This window comes from Electrona antarctica (assembly GCF_951216825.1).
Source record: "Electrona antarctica genome assembly, chromosome: 21".
Classification (NCBI taxonomy): domain Eukaryota; kingdom Metazoa; phylum Chordata; class Actinopteri; order Myctophiformes; family Myctophidae; genus Electrona; species Electrona antarctica.
Genome location: NC_136802.1, coordinates 5,513,337 through 5,533,313, shown reverse-complemented (window position 1 = coordinate 5,533,313; position 19,977 = coordinate 5,513,337). Strand labels below are relative to the sequence as shown.

Here is a 19,977-nt window from a genome sequence, read left to right as displayed (position 1 = left end):
GAAACAGACAGGGTAGGCTTTTATACAGCTTTATTTAATTCATGCAGGTTTATTTATTTAAGATACAACAAGTTGCAAGTTGCCTTAGTTGCGTGTGCGTGCGTCTGTGTATGAGAGAGGGGGCAGCGAGGGAACCTTTTTTTCCTGTAACCATGGTTTCCAGGTCGTATTGCAGTTGTTCATGTCGCAAAAACGAGGGCGAGGCTTGATTTCATAGGGCGTGCCAGATTGATTTCAGCCGTCACATTTATCACTGCTAGGAATGAAATTAGGAAGGATCAGCTGTCTGCGATCACTTTATAAATGCCGACCCGACGTGGGTGTACTACGAATCCTACACTCGAATTTGGGGCAGATTTTACACTCAATTGATAAATGAGGGCCTTAGTCTCTCACACGCACAAGACGTCTTTCACAGGCCCCATTTCACTACTGTGACCTGGCCGACTTTCATTTCTGGTTCAAACTGATTGTAACAGACCCTGAGACAAAATGCTTTTATTTTGAAAGGCTGTTCAGGCTCACAGGAAGCACGCTCACTCACCAGAGACACAATGACAGATAAAAACAGCCCAGTGTGAATAGGGGGGAAATGTTTGGTCATGTTTGGAACAGATCAATGAAAGAAGTCTATCATCTGAGGAACGGGACGAAACGGACAAAGTGAGTGCAGAAAAATATCACAGATATGAAATTGAAATGGAACAATTTGGATTTTAATTCTTTGATTTACTTGGTTTAGTGGCTTTCCTGAAACTCATATGGGCATGATGCCATGCTTCTGGGACACCTGATAATGGCAGTTTAGCACCTAGCTGGAAGAGGGTACAAGGTGAATAATGTAATTTATGGTTATTGGTTTGTGTCCTATTGTTGTGGGATTTTATTGTTGTAGTTTGGTGTTTTTCTTATGTGGTTTTGATATGCACTTTTATTGGTCATTTTTGGAAATGTATTTGTTTATATGATTGCTTTATATTGATTATATGTTCTCTGCTTTGATTTTAGTTTTCACGTTGATTAATAAAGAACCATCATACATCATCAGTCGGCTGACATGTTATACAAATACGGCTGGCACGGGCAACGACCCCATCTGCTGGCCATCTGGCAGAATGGCATCTTAATTAAAGAGCTGATCAACAGTAGGATTCCCCCCACCAAATGTACTTACTGCCAAAACAGTTGCCACCTAAAACAACAAGGCCCAGTTCTGTCAAGCACAGTAAGCCCATCCAAAACAATTCCCTTAAGTCCACAGTTCTCCGGTGACGGCTCATTTACATGAGCTGGCAGGATGCACTGCAGCCACCCAGAAACTATTTGTTTACCACACCCATCCTCTGACAATGGCTTGTTCACCTTCACCGTCTTCGTCAGCAATTATGATCAGGGCTCACCAACATGTCCGTACAGACTTGGTCGTGTTCGTGGCAAATTTTGCGATTTTCTGTTTTACACACCATTATAATGTTCTTACAGTATTTTGACCATAACACTGACTTACTGAATGTCAATCTCCAGGTTTTCACCAGAATAAGTATGGCAATTATTTATTACTACAAGTGGTTCTCAATTCTCAAATGAGGACATGTTGATTGATTGAAATATTTATTAACAGTTTGCAGAATTACAGTACATTTCAAGCACAAACTCAATACAAAGACTGTTAACTGTGAGTGGACAACCCAATTAAGCATTACACTTGTTTACAAGAGGGTCCACCTTGTTCATCAAAACATTTAGAGACGTACAAATAGACACGTCTATATATAGTCAAAGAACAGAACAGGAATTCATCATAAGGGAGGTAAAAAGGGAAAAGAAACATATACAGTGAGGGGAAAAAGGGGTGGGTGGTGGGGATTCAGATTTTACAGAGGCCAGTTTCGAATTGCAGCCGTCCGTAGGTGCCCTTTGAGAGCGGTTTTGAAGGAGTCAAGGGATTTGCATGTCTTAATGACTGTTGGTAGGGCGTTCCACATTTTGGTGGCATAGGAGCGAAAATAATTTAGTCCCTTGTTTGTGCCGAATCTGGGTTGCACATGGTTCGTTGCACGGTTGCATGGTTCGTTGTTATTGGGGGAGAACTTGAGACAACTTCTTTAGGAAAACTATATTGTCAGTATAGGTGGGGCCTACAGGGTGGGAGGCAATACGCCGTGGATCAGCTCCTTGACGTTCAAACCACTTGTAGAATGAAGAAGAGATGTCAGTGATATCAGGGTTTTAAATACAGCTTAGTAAAATGAACAACAACATGCATAATACAAATTAAAACAGAAGTAAGTAAATAATGTAGGTGAATCTAAACTTCCCCAAACTATGCTATATATCTACAATTCTTCATTTACTTTCAGACATCTGTCTTCGTCCTGTTCTTCTCCTTCTTTTTTGAAGACTTTTCCACCAGGCTGTTTCTTCCATGTCAGCTTGACGTCTCCACTCACCCCTCGCTGCTTCAGTTTCTCTTTCATCTGAGAGAAAAATACATTCTTAATTGTTATTCACCTCAACAGACATTAGTCCTCTGGTCCAGCTGTGTTCGGCTTTCGGTGAGATTGAGCCTGGTTCCGACGGGCCCCAAGATACAAACAGATTGTTAGAGACTAACACGCACAGCTGAACTAAATGTTCCAATAATCGCTTCTCTTTACGAACTCAAACGTGCTTTTTATAGGGCTTTTATTAATTCATTATTATTAAACAAAACACATAACATACATTGACACAGATGGTTTCACTCTCCAGCTGTGTTGTTGGACTTGGACTTACAGACAGTCTAGAGACACTGACCTGCTTCAAGATGGCCTCCATCGCGGCAGGATCATTCAGGTCCACAGTGGGGTCGTCCAGGGTTACCTTCAGTTTAAACACCTGCTTTGGTTCTGTGGAGACGACCGGGTGCATGTGTTTAGTTAGACATACCAACAGTCAGACACCCTCAAACCCCCAAACCCTAACCTAACCCTACTGTTGTAGGTTTGTTTTTAACCCGCAGCACAGTTGATTTTTAACCCGCAGCACGGGTTTGTCTGACTAATGACTGTAGGACTGTTTTTATGTCTAACCAACGCATGCACCCCGTGGAGACGAGGGGGGGACTCTATGGAGGCTGTGTTGATGACGCTAAACCTTCTACGTCAAGCATCAGCATTTCTGAACCAGTTGTAATTTGAACAGACTTTGTTGAGACACAGACGTGTACAGTGAGGTGCACTAATCCAGACTGGATGCTACTGATGCTCAATAACGGAACAGTAAACGGTAAGCCTGGGAACGTCCACATCTACTGTAGCTAAACTCAGTTTCTCTGTAAACAGTAACAGTATACCTGGCCTGGGAGCATCTTCACATCTGGGCACCGGGCAGTAGTCAAAGCGTGTGTCTGTTATGGTGTAGCACCATGGCCTTCTCTCATCCTTTGGATTACGGCAGTAGTTCCCGTCCAGGCCGCTGACAAAAATGTAGTTACAGTATTACTGATAGACAGACACACAGACAGACAGACAGACAGACAGACATTTTGGCAGGGTGTTCTTACGCGTGTGGGTACTTTTCGGGTGGGCAGTTGTGCTTGTGAGGTGTCTGGGCCGACCAGTTCTGGCACGTTTCACCAGAGACCGTCCGGGCAATGGTCCCCCGATAGTTTTTACCATCGGAAGTGTAGCAGGTCAGCTCGGGTTCGATGGTAGAAGTCTCAGATGCTGAAGACAGGGGAAAAGTAGACGGATGGAGAGGGAAGTCAAGGACCACTAGTGTTGTGGGAGAGAGGCTAGTCTGGGAAACAGAAAGGTGTCCAGTTCTCACCCTGGCCGTGGTCTGTGTGTCAATAAGACCCTTAACCACTAACTGCTCCCCACTCACTTTATTAATAGTGCTCACTGCTCCTAATAGTTGTGATGGTAAATGACAGTGCCCTCAATACCCTCATACCTGTCTAACTAGTTCTACTTCTCCAAAGTGAGTGACAGCCAGACCCACAACACTAGGGAGCGACCATGATCTGGTACCACCCGACTTTAGAATGAAAACTCATTTTCATTCTACTAATCTGCCACCAACGTGGAATGCTGACACAATCTTTTTATTCTTTACCTTTTTTTTTAACGTAAATCTTCCCTTCATTGTCAATGGCATTTAATGTTTGTGTTGCGGACATTTTGTGGGGACAAAAGCTGTATATAGGAGGGGCAAGCGCCTCTCAAAAATCACACTTGTGTGAAGTGAGGGGCGCTCTTATCATCGTACATCATCATATCATCACAAATCATTCCGGCAAATCACTTTTGGTGTCTTCATCTTTCTGCCCTAACTTTTTATCCCCAAATTCCCAATATGTACTTGGCTCAGCCAATCAAATCATCGCTATGGGGGATCAGCCAATCAAATCATCGTGTTTGTGTTCACACAAATAGACAAAGCTGGGCATAGGAGAGGCTAGCACCCCTCAAAAATTATATAAGCTAAAAGAAAACATAAGTATACATCGATGGCATCATAAATTTAAATGTTCGTGGTCTGTTTTTGAGTTCAGGGAGACAATAGGCTACTGTAGGATCTTTGGAATAGCACAATGTCGGCTAAATTCTGTTTTGAGGTGGATTATCCCTTTATGTAAATATCCATGAATGTTGTAGAACTACTGACCTGACAAAACACTGAAGAACATGAAGAGCTGGCAGAACATGATGCACGATGCCGCCACTGAGAGGCGCTGTTTGTCTTAATTTGTAGAACTGAAAAAGATTCAAGAAGTATAGTCAATCACATTGCATGCAAATGAACAACAACTTGATTAACATATACACAAGTACATACAGTAGAATGTTTTAAAGAGTGATTTTCTGTGTTTTAGACTTGGAGCATGGGTAGTAAATAATATTATACAGTACATTAGCCATATAGCCACTCAATGTTATTAAAATCACACCTGTGTGAAGCGAGGGGCGCTCTTATCATCATATGTCATCATACATCATTCTGGCAAATGCTGCCAATCATTAATCAGATTGTTTACATGACAACAATCAACACTCAAAACTTGCCATTCATTATCAATGGCATTTTTGGTGTTAGGCATTTCCTGCTTTGAAACATCCTTATAGGCCTCTAGTGAACCATGTCTTTGGTGCAGAGTCTGCAGACATGAGGTCATCATCATGGCTTCATTAGGACCAGAGCCTTAGATATAGACAGAGTTACGCAAACTGTGTTCACTTCATGGGGCTTCAGTCCAATGGCGGCTCTCCTACATAGACTACGCATTGAGTCTTTAATGATCTTAAATCTCTTTATTTTAAATTGTTTTGTAGTAATAGTACAACTTAAACATTAAAGAGACTTTAGTTGTCACTGTACACTACTTTAAAACAGTTGTCATGTTGCACACATGCTCATGTATTTCCAACTCCAGCTTGTCTCAGTTCAGACTGCATGAACAGCACTCGAGCGCTCGGTTTCTGCCTCTCAACATCGCAACTCTTCTATTAGATGGCTCTGATTAGGACCAATGAATCCGTTCCCAATTCATTTCACTGCATATTATAGGCAATGTGTTCTGGGATTTCAAAGTGCTACTAATGTTCCATACATACATATAAGTACATACATACATACATACATACATATAAGTGATTAAAAAGTTCAATATGATTCTGAAGCTTGGAAATAAATACATATATACTGCACTGTACTGTACTGTACAGTGTGATGACTTATTCTTTGACAAAATACATTATCACATATATCACGCTATTTATTCACAGCAGGGTTTTTTACCCCAACATTTTTAACAACTCATTCCTTGTTAAGTGTTTGTAGGATGACTAGTTTTAGTTTTATTAGCCTATTACTACTACAAATAGAAGCATTCTATGAGCCTATAAGGAGAATAAAGTAAACTATTACCTGTTTCAAGCGTGAACTTCAATCCGTCGTTTGCAGCTTGTTGTAACCCCGGTTTACACTATAACTATTCTGCATGTCATGAGATCTATATCACCTCCTTCTCCCTCCCTCCCTTAATCCCTTAATCCCTTAATTGTTTATGTAAAACAATGCCTTGCATGATTTCCTTTGTCCTTGGTTGATCCGTGTGTGGATGTGAAGCTACATTGACATCACTATTGGAGACAGGCGATGTGGTCTTTGTCCTTGGTTGATCCGTGTGTGGATGTGAAGCTACATTGACATCACTATTGGAGACAGGCGATGTGGTCTTTGTCGTTGGTTGATCCGTGTGTGGATGTGAAGCTACATTGACATCACTATTGGAGACAGGCGATGTGGTCTTTGTCGTTGGTTGATCCGTGTGTGGATGTGAAGCTACATTGACATCACTATTGGAGACAGGCGATGTGGTCTTTGTCCTTGGTTGATCCGTTTGTGATTGTGAAGCTACATTGACATCACTATTGGAGACAGGCGATGTGGTCTTTGTCCTTGGTTGATCCGTGTGTGATTGTGAAGCTACATTGACATCACTATTGGAGACAGGCGATGTGGTCTTTGTCCTTGGTTGATCCGTGAGTGGATGTGAAGCTACATTGACATCACTATTGGAGACAGGCGATGTGGTCTTTGTCCTTGGTTGATCCGTGTGTGGATGTGAAGCTACATTAACATCACTATTGGAGACAGGCGATGTGGTCTTTGTCCTTGGTTGACCCGTGTGTGAATGTGAAGCTACATTGACATCACTATTGGAGACAGGCGATGTGGTCTTTGTCCTTGGTTGATCCGTGTGTGGATGTGAAGCTACATTGACATCACTATTGGAGACAGGCGATGTGGTCTTTGTCCTTGGTTGATCCGTGTGTGGATGTGAAGCTACATTGACATCACTATTGGAGACAGGCGATGTGGTCTTTGTCCTTGGTTGATCCGTGTGTGGATGTGAAGCAACATTGACATCACTATTGGAGACAGGCGATGTGGTCTTTGTCAGTAGGGTTGTTCCGATTGGACCGGGTGATCGGTAATCGGGGTTCCCTAGTATTCAATATTATATCCATATCATGATATTAGACTGGATATTGTCTGTGATTTGGGATATTGTACTATTGTGATAATATGGCATAAACATGTTCTATAAAATAGAAATTATCAGATCGGGAAAAAACAGTATCGGCAGATGCTCAAAATCATGTATGTATATATATATATATATATATATATATATATATATATATACATTCACGTTGCCACTCATGATTAGAACGGACTTGAACCCCCAGACATATCCTCCCCATGTGGGTGTGATAAACACTTCTTTTCTTTAGGAAAACTACTTTGGCAGTGGATCTGAGGATCAGCTTCTTGACGCTCAAACCACAACAATGAATAAACATGCATCAACTAAAGGTCTTAATCCTGAGTGAAACTGCTGGAACTAACCTTCAGATTCCAAGACAGAAGCTCTATAACTACCATCCTGCAGAGCCCCTGATGCATCATGGGACCCTGATGGAAACGCAGCCATGCGGGACCCTGCTTGCTTGACTCAATAAAACGTCTTATGATGTTGTTGTATATTAGAAACGGCATAATTGATTACCATTCTAAGCTACTAACTACACCAGAGAAGTATGGAGTTCTCAAAAACAGGACTGCATCAGATGAAGAAAAGCAGGCGGAGAGAAAATTACGGTCTCATCGGAGTTGTATTTATTGAAACAAAGACAGAGAGCTTCGCCGTGGGCCCTGGGCAGATGCTCAGGACCCCTGTTCTCACCGCCAGTGGGCGGCCAGTTAAGACTAGTGAATCGTTGCAGTTACTGAGACAATATATACTTTTGCATAGAAGTTGAATACAGGCAGGGTGGAGTTACTTCAGACTGAGTGATTTTACATATTTGGGCATAGGCACAAAAGGTGACAGTATAGGTGTCATTATCCCAGGCTTTTAGAGAATGTGAATAGCACCCACTTGTTTGCAACATTATTGACATAGCCTAATTATTATGAATATTGTGAAGATATGGATTGTGCGAGACCACAATGTTTTACACACAGGTTCTTAGAGTGTTTTACATAAGAGACATGGGAGGGGTCTGAGGGAGAGGGAGATTATGAGTCTTAGGGCAGTATTATGCGTGTCTTAAGTACCAGGTCTTATTACTTAACTTAAGACCTGGAGGCGTGATCAATGCCATTTGGCTATTCTGAGTGGCAGCAAACAGCATTGACCACGCCTCCAGGTCTTAAGTTAAGTAATAAGACCTGGTACTTAAGACACGCATAATATTGCCCTTAGTCTCTCACACGAAAAAAACATACAGCAGGTTTCTTCCTAATTACATGTATAGGTTAGTTTCTCATGTGCTAGGAGACTGGACGTTAAATTCCTCAACCAGAAGCCGATCGTGGCGGGGGACATTGACATCTTTCTGTAACAGGCCACTATTCATAAACTAAAGTTTTCCTGAGCTTTCAGCGATCTAAAATTCCCCCAAACTATTTTACCTCTACTATTCTTCACACATTCATTTTAAGAAGTAATTCAGTGGAGTTCTTATTTTAGAATTATTATTTACGGCAGGGGTTCTCAACCCGTGGGTCGCGACCCCCCGGTGGGTCACCACATTATTTTGCCCCCCCCCCCCAACTGAATGGCTGGAAAATAGAAATTAAGAGTTTACATAGTACACATAGTTCGGGCCTTGGTGTGCGTGCTGTTGGCCTGTCATGTGCCCCCCCACTGTATTGCATAAATATGCACATCTTGTTACTGGGGCAGACCGGGGGTTTTCCAAATCACCCAAATCACTGAATGCTCCTTTAAGGTTTTTTTTTTAAAAATATTTTTTATCCCACGATTTTGTAACCCATTTTTCACCCCTGTGTCAATTATCTAATGTGATCCTGGGCTCTACACACCCTCCGCCAACCTAGTCCCCATATATGGGGGACATGGGGAGAGCAACGGACTTGAACTCATGCTTCCTTCATGCCTGAGTGTCCAAGTTGCTCCTTTACACCTGACAGGGGGGAGTTTCCCTGATTGGACGTAGCGCGTGGAAGGAACACGTTATTCCAACCAGTTCCTTTCCCCTCCATCAGGCGCCCCGGCTGGCCAGGGGGAGGCAGTTTAGAGACCAGGATTACTGCATGTTTTTTTGTGAGGGTACCTACCCTAGGGGACTCGGGAAGAAAATGCAAACTCCACACAGAAAGGCCCTTTCGCCAACCCCGCCTCGGGTATGGGCACTGATGAGGCAGTGGAGGAAACACGCCGCCAGCACCCACAGCGTCCCGAGCGGGAATCGAACCCAGGACCTTCTAGCTGTGAGGCGACAGCACTACCGACTGTGCCAGCACCGTAATAACTATTATTGAGGTTATTGTAGAGGTCAATTTGTATTGGGGGTGGGGACGGGGGCGGGGCGAGGGGCGGGGGCAGGGCGGAGGTCGCGAGACATGGCCAAAGCATTTCCGGGGGGTCCCCAGCCAAAAACCCCTGATTTACGGTATTTATTTTTTTCAAAGCTCTGTCTTCTTCCTATTTTTCTCCTCCTTTTTGAAGACTTTTCCACCAGGCTGCTTCTTCCATGTCAGCTTGACGTCTCCACTCACCCCTCGCTGCTTCAGTTTCTCTTTCATCTGAGAGAAGAACAAAAACAGTCTCGTTATTTACCTCAGTGGTTCTAAAACTATTTCATTTCAATTCTATTTTTTTCCGCGGACCCCCATCTGAAAATATGTTGTTCCAGGGACCCTTAGTCCTCTGGTCTGTGATGTTGGACTTGATTTGGACTTGAACATCCAGTCTAGAGACACTGACCTGCTTCAAGATGGCCTCCATCATGGCAGGATCATTCAGGTCCACAGTGGGGTCGTCCAGGGTCAGCTTCAGTTTCAACACCTGCTTCGGTTCTGTGGAGACGGCCGGGTGCATGTGTTTAGTTAGACATACCAACAGTCAGACACCCCCAAACCCTAACCTAACCCTACTGTTGTAGGTGATTTTTAACCCGCAGCACGGGTGATTTTTAACCCGCAGCACAGGTTTGTCTGACTAATGACTGTAAAATGACAAAAAAATGAGCATGGTTGCTATGGTCACCCAGTTCACACGGGTGTGATTTCATTACGTCAGACATTACGTCAGACCACAGCTGATCAGTCTATATAAGACCTTACACCACTCAGTTCACACGGGTGTGATTTTTATGTCTAACCAACGCATGCACCCCGTGGAATGGAGACGAGGGGGGGACTCTATGGAGGCTGTGTTGATGACGCTAAACCTTCTACGTCAAGCATCAGCATTTCTGAACCAGTTGTAATTTGAACAGACTTTGTTGAGACACAGACGTGTACAGTATAGGGTTTAATGCCGAGATTCCGGGCCTCCCATAGCTAATCTATGTGAAAAACGTGAGGTTGTTTATTTTTTTCCCCGTGCTTCGACAGTCACATTAGTGCAAACTCCTTAAGTGTCACTTTTTCTGAATAGCGTAGTAGGCCTATAACATTATTAATATTTTAATTTAATAATTTTATTGTAGGCTATATGTTCATATTTCGTTCAAATAAAACGTTAACACTGACACCAAGCTAGACAGGAACGCACAAAAACGTCACATCCGGTTTTAGCCTGGGGTAAGAATTTTCTATGGCTGCCAATGCAACTTGGTCCAATCCTTAATCACATACTATCTATGCTATCTATAACTTGCGGAGGTAGCGTGCCTTGTCCACGGGCAACAGATCTTTCAACGTATGGCATTGCAAATACGTTTGATAATCGCTACTCTGCTCAATATTGTTTTGAAAATGCTGCAAAATTGCATTGCAGTGAACGAGCGCAAATCACAACTTCCCCAGGGGGTGGGCGGAGTCACAGTTTGAGGCGCAGATTACGCGCCGTGGTGTCAGTGTATTGAACATATGAAGTATCTATACATATATATGCATTCTTCTCTTTTCTTTTTTTTAGAAAATGAGCCAAATCCGAGAAAATATTAAACCCTATAGTGTACAGTGAGTTCACTAATCCAGACTGATGCTCAATAACAGAACAGTAAACGGTAAGCCTGGGAACGTCCACATCTACTGTAGCTAAACTCAGTTTCTCTGTAAACAGTAACAGTATACCTGGCTTGGGAGCGTCTTCACATCTGGGCACCGGGCAGTAGGCCCGGACTGTGTCTGTTTTGTAGCACCATGGCCTCAGAAGCTTGCTTGGATTACGGCAGTAGTTCCCGTCCAGGCCGCTGACAAAAATGTAGGTACAGTATTACAGACAGACAGACAGACAGACAGACAGACAGACAGACAGACAGACAGACAGACAGACATTTTGTCAGGGTGTTCTTACTCGTGTGGGTACTTTTCAGGCAGGTAGCGGTGACCGTGAGGTGTCTGGGCCGACCAGTTCTGGCACGTTTTGCCAGAGACCGTCCAGGCAATGGTCCCCCGATAGTTTTTACCATTGGAAGTGTAGCAGGTCAGCTCGGGTTCGATGGTAGAAGTCTCAGATGCTGAGGACAGGGTAAAAGTAGACGGATGGAGAGGGAAGTCAAGGACCACTAGTGTTGTGGGAGAGAGGCTAGTCTGGGAAACAGAAAGGTGTCCAGTTCTCACCCTGGCCGTGGTCTGTGTGTCAAAAAGACCCTTAACCACTAACTGCTCCCCACTCACTTTATTAATAGTGCTCACTGCTCCTAATAGTTGTGATGGTAAATGACAGTGCCCTCAATACCCTCATACCTGTCTAACTAGTTCTACTTCTCCAAAGTGAGTGACAGCCAGACCCAAAACACTAGGGAGCAACCATGATCTGGTACCACCCGAATTTAGAATGAAAACTCATTTTCATTCTACTATTATTTGCTACAAACGTGGAATGCTGACACAATATTTGTAATCTTTACTCTTTTTTGGGGACATAAATCTTCCCTTCATTGTCAATGGCATTTAATGTTTGTGTTGCAGACATTTTGTGGGGACAAAAGCTGTATATAGGAGGGGCTAGCGCCCCTCAAAAATCACACTTGTGTGAAGTGAGGCGCTCTTATAATCGTACATCATCATATCATCACAAATCATTCCGGCAAATCACTTTTGGTATCTTCATCTTTCTGCCCTAACTTTTTATCCCCAAATTCCCAATATGTACTTGGCTCAGCCAATCAAATCATCGCTATGGGGGATCAGCCAATCAAATCATCGTGTTTGTGTTCACACAAATAGACAAAGCTGGGCATAGGAGAGGCTAGCACCCCTCAAAAATAATATAAGCTAAAAGAAAACATAAGTATACATCGATGGCATCATAAATTAAAATGTTCGTGGTCTGTTTTTGAGTTCAGGGAGACAGTAGGCTACTGTAGGATCTTTGAAATAGCACAATGTCGGCTAAATTCTGTTTTGAGGTAGATTATCCCTTTATGTAAATATCCATGAATGTTGTAGAACTACTGACCTGACAAAACACTGAAGAACATGAAGAGCTGGCAGAACATGATGCACGATGCCGCCACTGAGAGGCGCTGTTTGTCTTAATCTGTAGAACTGAAAAAGATTCAAGAAGTATAGTCAATCACATTGCATGCAAATGAACAACAACTTGATTTACATATACACAAGTACATACAGTAGAATGTTTTAAAGAGTGATTTTCTGTGTTTTAGACTTGGAGCATGGGTAGTAAATAATATTATACAGTACATTAGCCATATAGCCACTCAATGTTATTAAAATCACACCTGTGTGAAGCGAGGGGCGCTCTTATCATCATATGTCATCATACATCATTCTGGCAAATGCTGCCAATCATTAATCAGATTGTTTACATGACAACAATCAACACTCAAAACTGGCCATTCATTATCAATGGCATTTTTGGTGTTAGGCATTTCCTGCTTTGAAACATCCTTATAGGCCTCTAGTGAACCATGTCTTTGGTGCAGAGTCTGCAGACATGAGGTCATCATCATGGCTTCATTAGGACCAGAGCCTTCAGAGTTACGCAAACTGTGTTCACTTCATGGGGCTTCAGTCCAATGGCGGCTCTCCTACATAGACTACGCATTGAGCGTGAGGACAACCCACTGGGACAAGTCCTGGACCGGAAGTAGGCAGAAATGCATTGGACTCAGGGCAAAAGCCAAGCTTTAATGATCTTAAATCCCTTTATTTTAAATTGTTTTGTAGTAATAGTACAACATAAACATTAAAGAGACTTTAGTTGTCACTGTACACTACTTTAAAACAGTTGTCATGTTGCACACATGCTCATGTATTTCCAACTCCAGCTTGTCTCAGTTCAGGCTGCATGAACAGCACTCGAGCGCTCGGTTTCTGCCTCTCAACATCGCAACTCTTCTATTAGATGGCTCTGATTAGGACCAATGAATCCGTTCCCAATTCATTTCACTGCATATTATAGGCAATGTGTTCTGGGATTTCAAAGTGCTACTAATGTTCCATACATACATATAAGTACATACATACATATAAGTGATTAAAAAGTTCAATATGATTCTGAAGCTTGGAAATAAATACATATATACTGCACTGTACTGTACAGTGTGATGACTTATTCTTTGACAAAATACATTATCACATATATCACGCTATTTATTCACAGCAGGGTTTTTTACCCCAACATTTTTAACAACTCATTCCTTGTTAAGTGTTTGTAGGATGACTAGTTTTAGTCTTGTTTCACAACACAAACTTATTATTATTATAATTATTAGCCTATTACTACTACAAATAGAAGCATTCTATGAGCCTATAAGGAGAATAAAGTAAACTATTACCTGTTTCAAGCGTGAACTTCAATCCGTCGTTTGCAGCTTGTTGTAACCCTGGTTTACACTATAACTATTCTGCATGTCATGAGATCTATATCTCCTCCTTCTCCCTCCCTTAATCCCTTAATTGTTTATGTAAAACAATGCCTTGCATGATTTCCTTTGTCCTTGGTTGATCCGTGTGTGGATGTGAAGCTACATTGACATCACTATTGGAGACAGGCGATGTGGTCTTTGTCCTTGGTTGATCCGTGTGTGGATGTGAAGCTACATTGACATCACTATTGGAGACAGGCGATGTGGTCTTTGTCAGTAGGGTTGTTCCGATTGGACCGGGTGATCGGAAATCGGGGTTCCCTAATCCCTAGTATTCAATATTATATCCATATCATGATATTAGACTGGATATTGTCTGTGATTTGGGATATTGTACTATTGTGATAATATGGCATAAACATGTTCTGTAAAATATAAATTATCAGATCGGGAAAAAACAGTATCGGCAGATGCTCAAAATCATGTATGTATATATATATATATATATATATATATATATATATATACATTCACGTTGCCACTCATGATTAGAACGGACTTGAACCCCCAGACATATCCTCCCCATGTGGGTGTGATAAACACTTCTTTTCTTTAGGAAAACTACTTTGTCAGTGGATCTGAGGATCAGCTTCTTGACGCTCAAACCACAACAATGAATAAACATGCATCAACTAAAGGTCTTAATCCTGAGTGAAACTGCTGGAACTAAGAGACTGAAGCTCTGTAACTACCATCCTGCAGAGCCCCTGATGCATCATGGGACCCTGATGGAAACGCAGCCATGCGGGACCCTGCTTGCTTGACTCAATAAAACGTCTTATGATGTTGTTGTATATTAGAAACAGCATAATTGATTACCATTCTAAGCTACTAACTACACCAGAGAAGTATGGAGTTCTCAAAAACAGGACTGCATCAGATGAAGAAAAGCAGGCGGAGAGAAAATGACGGTCTCATCGGAGTTGTATTTATTGAAACAAAGACAGAGAGCTTCGCCGTGGGCCCTGGGCAGATGCTCAGGGCCCCTGTTCTCACCGCCAGTGGGCGGCCAGTTAAGACTAGTGAATCATTGCAGTTACTGAGACAATATATACTTTTGCATAGAAGTTGAATACAGGCAGGGTGGAGTTACTTCAGACTGAGTGATTTTACATATTTGGGCATAGGCACAAAAGGTCACAGTATAGGTTATCCCAGGCTTTTAGAGAATGCGAATAGCACCCACTTGTTTGCAACATTATTGACATAGCCTAATTATTATGAATATTGTGAAGATATGGATTGTGCGAGACCACAATGTTTTACACACAGGTTCTTAGAGTGTTTTACATAAGAGACATGGGAGGGGTCTGAGGGAGAGGGAGATTATGAGTCTTAGGGCAGTATTATGCGTGTCTTAAGTACCAGGTCTTATTACTTAACTTAAGACCTGGAGGCGTGATCAATGCCATTTGGCTATTCTGAGTGGCAGCAAATAGCATTGACCACGCCTCCAGGTCTTAAGTTAAGTAATAAGACCTGGTACTTAAGACACGCATAATATTGCCCTTAGTCTCTCACACGAAAAAAACAGTCTCTCAAAAAAAAAAAAAAAAATACAGCAGGTTTCTTCCTAATTACATGTATAGGTTAGTTTCTCATCAACCAGAAGCCGATCGTGGCGGGGGACATTGACATCTTTCTGTAACAGGCCACTATTCATAAACTAAAGTTTTCCTGAGCTTTCAGCGATCTAAAATTCCCCCAAACTATTTTACCTCTACTATTCTTCACACATTCATTTTAAGAAGTAATTCAGTGGAGTTCTTATTTTAGAATTATTATTTACGGCAGGGGTTCTCAACCCGTGGGTCGCGACCCCCCGGTGGGTCACCACATTATTTCCCCCCCCCCCCCCCCCCCCCAACTGAATGGCTGGAAAATAGAAATTAGGAGTTTACATAGTACACATAGTTTGGGCCTTGGTGTGCGTGCTGTTGGCCTGTAACGTGCCCCCCCCACTGTATTGCATAAATATGCACATCTTGTTACCGGGGCAGACCGGGGGGTTTCCAAATCACCCAAATCACTGAATGCTCTTTTAAGGTTTTTTTTTTTTTAAATATTTTTTATCCCACGATTTTGTAACCCATTTTTCACCCCTGTGTCAATTATCTAATGTGATCCTGGGCTCTACACACCCTCCGCCAACCTAGTCCCCATATATGGGGGACATGGGGAGAGAACATGCAAACTCCACACAGAAAGGCCCTTTCGCCAACCCCACCTCGGGTATGGGCACTGATGACGCGGAGGAGGAAACACGCCGCCAGCACCCACAGCGTCCCGAGCGGGAATCGAACCCAGGACCTTCTAGCTGTGAGGCGACAGCACTACCGACTGTGCCAGCACCTTAATAACTATTATTGAGGTTATTGTAGAGGTCAATTTGTATTGGGGGTGGGGACGGGGGCGGGGCGAGGGGCGGGGGCAGGGCGGAGGTCGCGAGACATGGCCAAAGCATTTCCGGGGGGTCCCCAGCCAAAAACCCCTAATTTACGGTATTTTTTTTTTTCAAAGCTCTGCCTTCTTCTTCCTATTTTTCTCCTCCTTTTTGAAGACTTTTCCACCAGGCTGCTTCTTCCATGTCAGCTTGACGTCTCCACTCACCCCTCGCTGCTTCAGTTTCTCTTTCATCTGAGAAAAGAACAAAAACAGTCTCGTTATTTACCTCGGTGGTTCTAAAACTATTTCATTTCAATTCTATTTTTTTCCGCGGACCCCCATCTGAAAATATGTTGTTCCAGGGACCCTTAGTCCTCTGGTCTGTGATGTTGGACTTGACTTGGACTTGAACCTCCAGTCTAGAGACACTGACCTGCTTCAAGATGGCCTCCATCACGGCAGGATCATTCAGGTCCACAGTGGGGTCGTCCAGGGTCAGCTTCAGTTTCAACACCTGCTTCGGTTCTGTGGAGACGGCCGGGTGCATGTGTTTAGTTAGACATACCAACAGTCAGACACCCTCAAACCCCCAAACCCTAACCTAACCCTACTGTTGTAGGTGATTTTTAACCCGCAGCACGGGTGATTTTTAACCCGCAGCACAGGTTTGTCTGACTAATGACTGTAGGACTGTTTTTGAGTGGTGTAAACCACTCCTACAACTGGCTTTGTTAGTTTGCGTGTCTGTCTGTACCAAAAAAAATGAGCATGGTTGCTATGGTCACCCAGTTCACACGGGTGTGATTTCATTACGTCAGACATTACGTCAGACCACAGCTGATCAGTCTATATAAGACCTTACACCACTCAGTTCACACGGGTGTGATTTTTATGTCTAACCAACGCATGCACCCCGTGGACTGGAGACGAGGGGGGGACTCTATGGAGGCTGTGTTGATGACGCTAAACCTTCTACGTCAAGCATCAGCATTTCTGAACCAGTTGTAATTTGAACAGACTTTGTTGAGACACAGACGTGTACAGTATAGGGTTTAATGCCGGGATTCCGGGCCTCCCGGGCAGGGACGGATTAACCCCCACGAGGGCCCCTGGGCCGGTAATCTTTGCAGGGCCCCCATAGCGCGCGTGAGTGCGACATTTTTATGTTTTTCAGTGTTTTTATCACCTTTTTTACCTAAATTTAACAAAATAAATGGCCAATGAAGGGCCCCAGGAGCCCATTTCAGGGTGTCAAACCTAGTACCTGACGGTCCAATTTCCCTGAAGGGCCCCTGAGAGCCAAGGGCCCCTGGGCCACGGCCCCACTGGCCCAATGGCTAATTTGTCCCTGCTCCCGGGTACAGGGCATGCAATTTCCCGCCCGGAAATGGCTTCGGGACCCGTCGTCCCGGAGGAGGTTGTTTTTTCTTGTTAGAAATTACACTAAAGGAGTTTTCACACATAGGTGCACGTTCTTTCCCCTGATCTATGAGTGGTCAAATGTCCAATCTGAACCCTCCCATCATTTCAAACATGTTTGATGATATTTATATGGAATTATGGATCACACTCGAAGGGCTGCAACGGGAACGGGAGCCAGCGGGACCCAACGTAAATGTTGGCGGCACGGGCGGTATTTAAATACCTGCGGGCACAGGCGGTCATAGCCCAAACATTTAGACTCTCGTAGAGGAAAAAAAACTAAAATCAGCGGGACTCCGCGAATCCTGCATCCTCCCGCAATTAACCAGATACAGAGCATATACACTTTAGCAAAATATGAATGTAGGAGGAGAACGTATAATGGACAAGCACCGAGTCACTCTCTCCAGAACTGTGTTGGACATCTTCAGGCACGCTCCCAAAGCTGCTGCACCTGTCAATCATTAGTAGCCTAATCAGTCTCTGTGAGAAGTGTGTTTTACCGACGGAGCAAGCTGAGTTACCTTTCCCCTAGCCCTGTCTCAGGTCCCCAGCTTCTCTCTAAAATGCACTATTTTAATCATTGAATAAAATAAATCTAACCAGATCGGCGCAGGCAAAACCCGGAAATGCCATAGTAGAAGAAATGACTCTGCCCGGTAAATTCAGGGTACATTGCGTTATTAAAATGGCACAAAGTGCATTTTAGAGAGAAGCTGGGGACCTGAGACGCTTCCCAGCTACGAGAATAGACTTTTACCAAGGTCTAGCAGGCTTTGTTTCGGTGAGTAGTTACGTCGTTTTGTTTATTTGCTGGTATTTGAAAACCCGCGCACGGGAGTGAGAATATGACCAGAGGGCTGCGGAAGGGACTTCCACAGGGCGTCAGAGAGAGACTCGCTGTAAGCACTGGACCAGGGCTACCTTTCCCCGTGATGGACATTGTCACTTCTAAACCCCCAGACTTTTCATAAAGTAGGCCTACAAAGCGGGATGATCATATTCTCAACATTATCTGCAGCGGAGAAGGGGACCCAGCAGCACTGATCAAAGGGTGAAAGACCATATAGAAGGAGAAGGGGACCCAGCAGCACTGCTCAAAGGGTGAAAGACCATATAGAAGGAGAAGGGGACCCAGCAGCACTGCTCAAAGGGTGAAAGACCATATAGAAGGAGAAGGGGACCCAGCAGCACTGTTCAAAGGGTGAAAGACCATATAGAAGGAGAAGGGGACCCAGCACTGCTCAAAGGGTGAAAGACCATATAGAAGGAGAAGGGGACCCAGCAGCACTGCTCAAAGGGTGAAAGACCATATAGAAGGAGAAGGGGACCCAGCACTGCTCAAAGGGTGAAAGACCATATAGAAGGAGAAGGGGACCCAGCAGCACTGCTCAAAGGGTGAAAGACCATATAGAAGGAGAAGGGGACCCAGCAGCACTGCTCAAAGGGTGAAAGACCATATAGAAGGAGAAGGGGACCCAGCAGCACTGCTCAAAGGGTGAAAGACCATATAGAAGGAGAAGGGGACCCAGCACTGCTCAAAGGGTGAAAGACCATATAGAAGGAGAAGGGGACCTAGCAGCACTGCTCAAAGGGTGAAAGACCATATAGCTAATCTATGTGAAAGACGTGAGGTCGTTTATTTTTTTCCCCGTGCTTCGACAGTCACATTAGTGCAAACTCCTTAAGTGTCACTTGTTCTGAATAGCGTAGTAAGCGGTAGGCCTATAACATTATTAATATTTTAATTTAATAATTTTATTGTAGGCTATATGTTCATATTTCGTTCAAATAAAACGTTAACACTGACACCAAGCTAGACAGGAACGCACAAAAACGTCACATCCGGTTTTAGCCTGGGGTAAGAATTTTCTATGGCTGCCAATGCAACTTGGTCCAATCCTTAATCACATACGGACAAACATCTATGCCGATGCTATCTAACTTGCGGAGGTAGCGTGCCTTGTCCACGGGCAACAGATCTTTCAACGTATGGCATTGCAAATACGTTTGATAATCGCTACTCTACTCTGTTTTGAAAATGCCGCAAAATTGCATTGCAGTGAACGAGCGCAAATCACAACTTCCCCAGGGGGTGGGCGGAGTCACAGTTTGAGGCGCAGATTACGTGCCGTGGTGTCAGTGTATTGAACATATGAAGTATCTATACATATATATGCATTTTGGTGGGCACTTTTTTTCTTCTCTTTTATTTTTTTTCTGACAGGAATTCCCGCCGGAGCCCGGGAAAAGGTCCGCAAATTCCCGGGAATTAAAATGAGCCAAATCCGAGAAAATATTAAACCCT

General features: G+C 43.6%; 1 protein-coding gene across 1 annotated transcript in view; it reads left to right on the top strand.

Annotated features, from left to right (window-relative positions):
• The first annotated feature begins 617 nt into the window (after positions 1 to 617).
• Positions 618 to 19,977, top strand: part of LOC306914571 (putative apolipoprotein(a)-like protein 2) — a 47,476-nt gene continuing 28,116 nt past the window's right edge. Inside the window, exon 1 of the mRNA XM_079491669.1 lies at positions 618 to 663. The gene's annotated coding sequence lies outside the window, so the exon portion shown is untranslated. The remainder of the gene's footprint in view (positions 664 to 19,977) is intronic.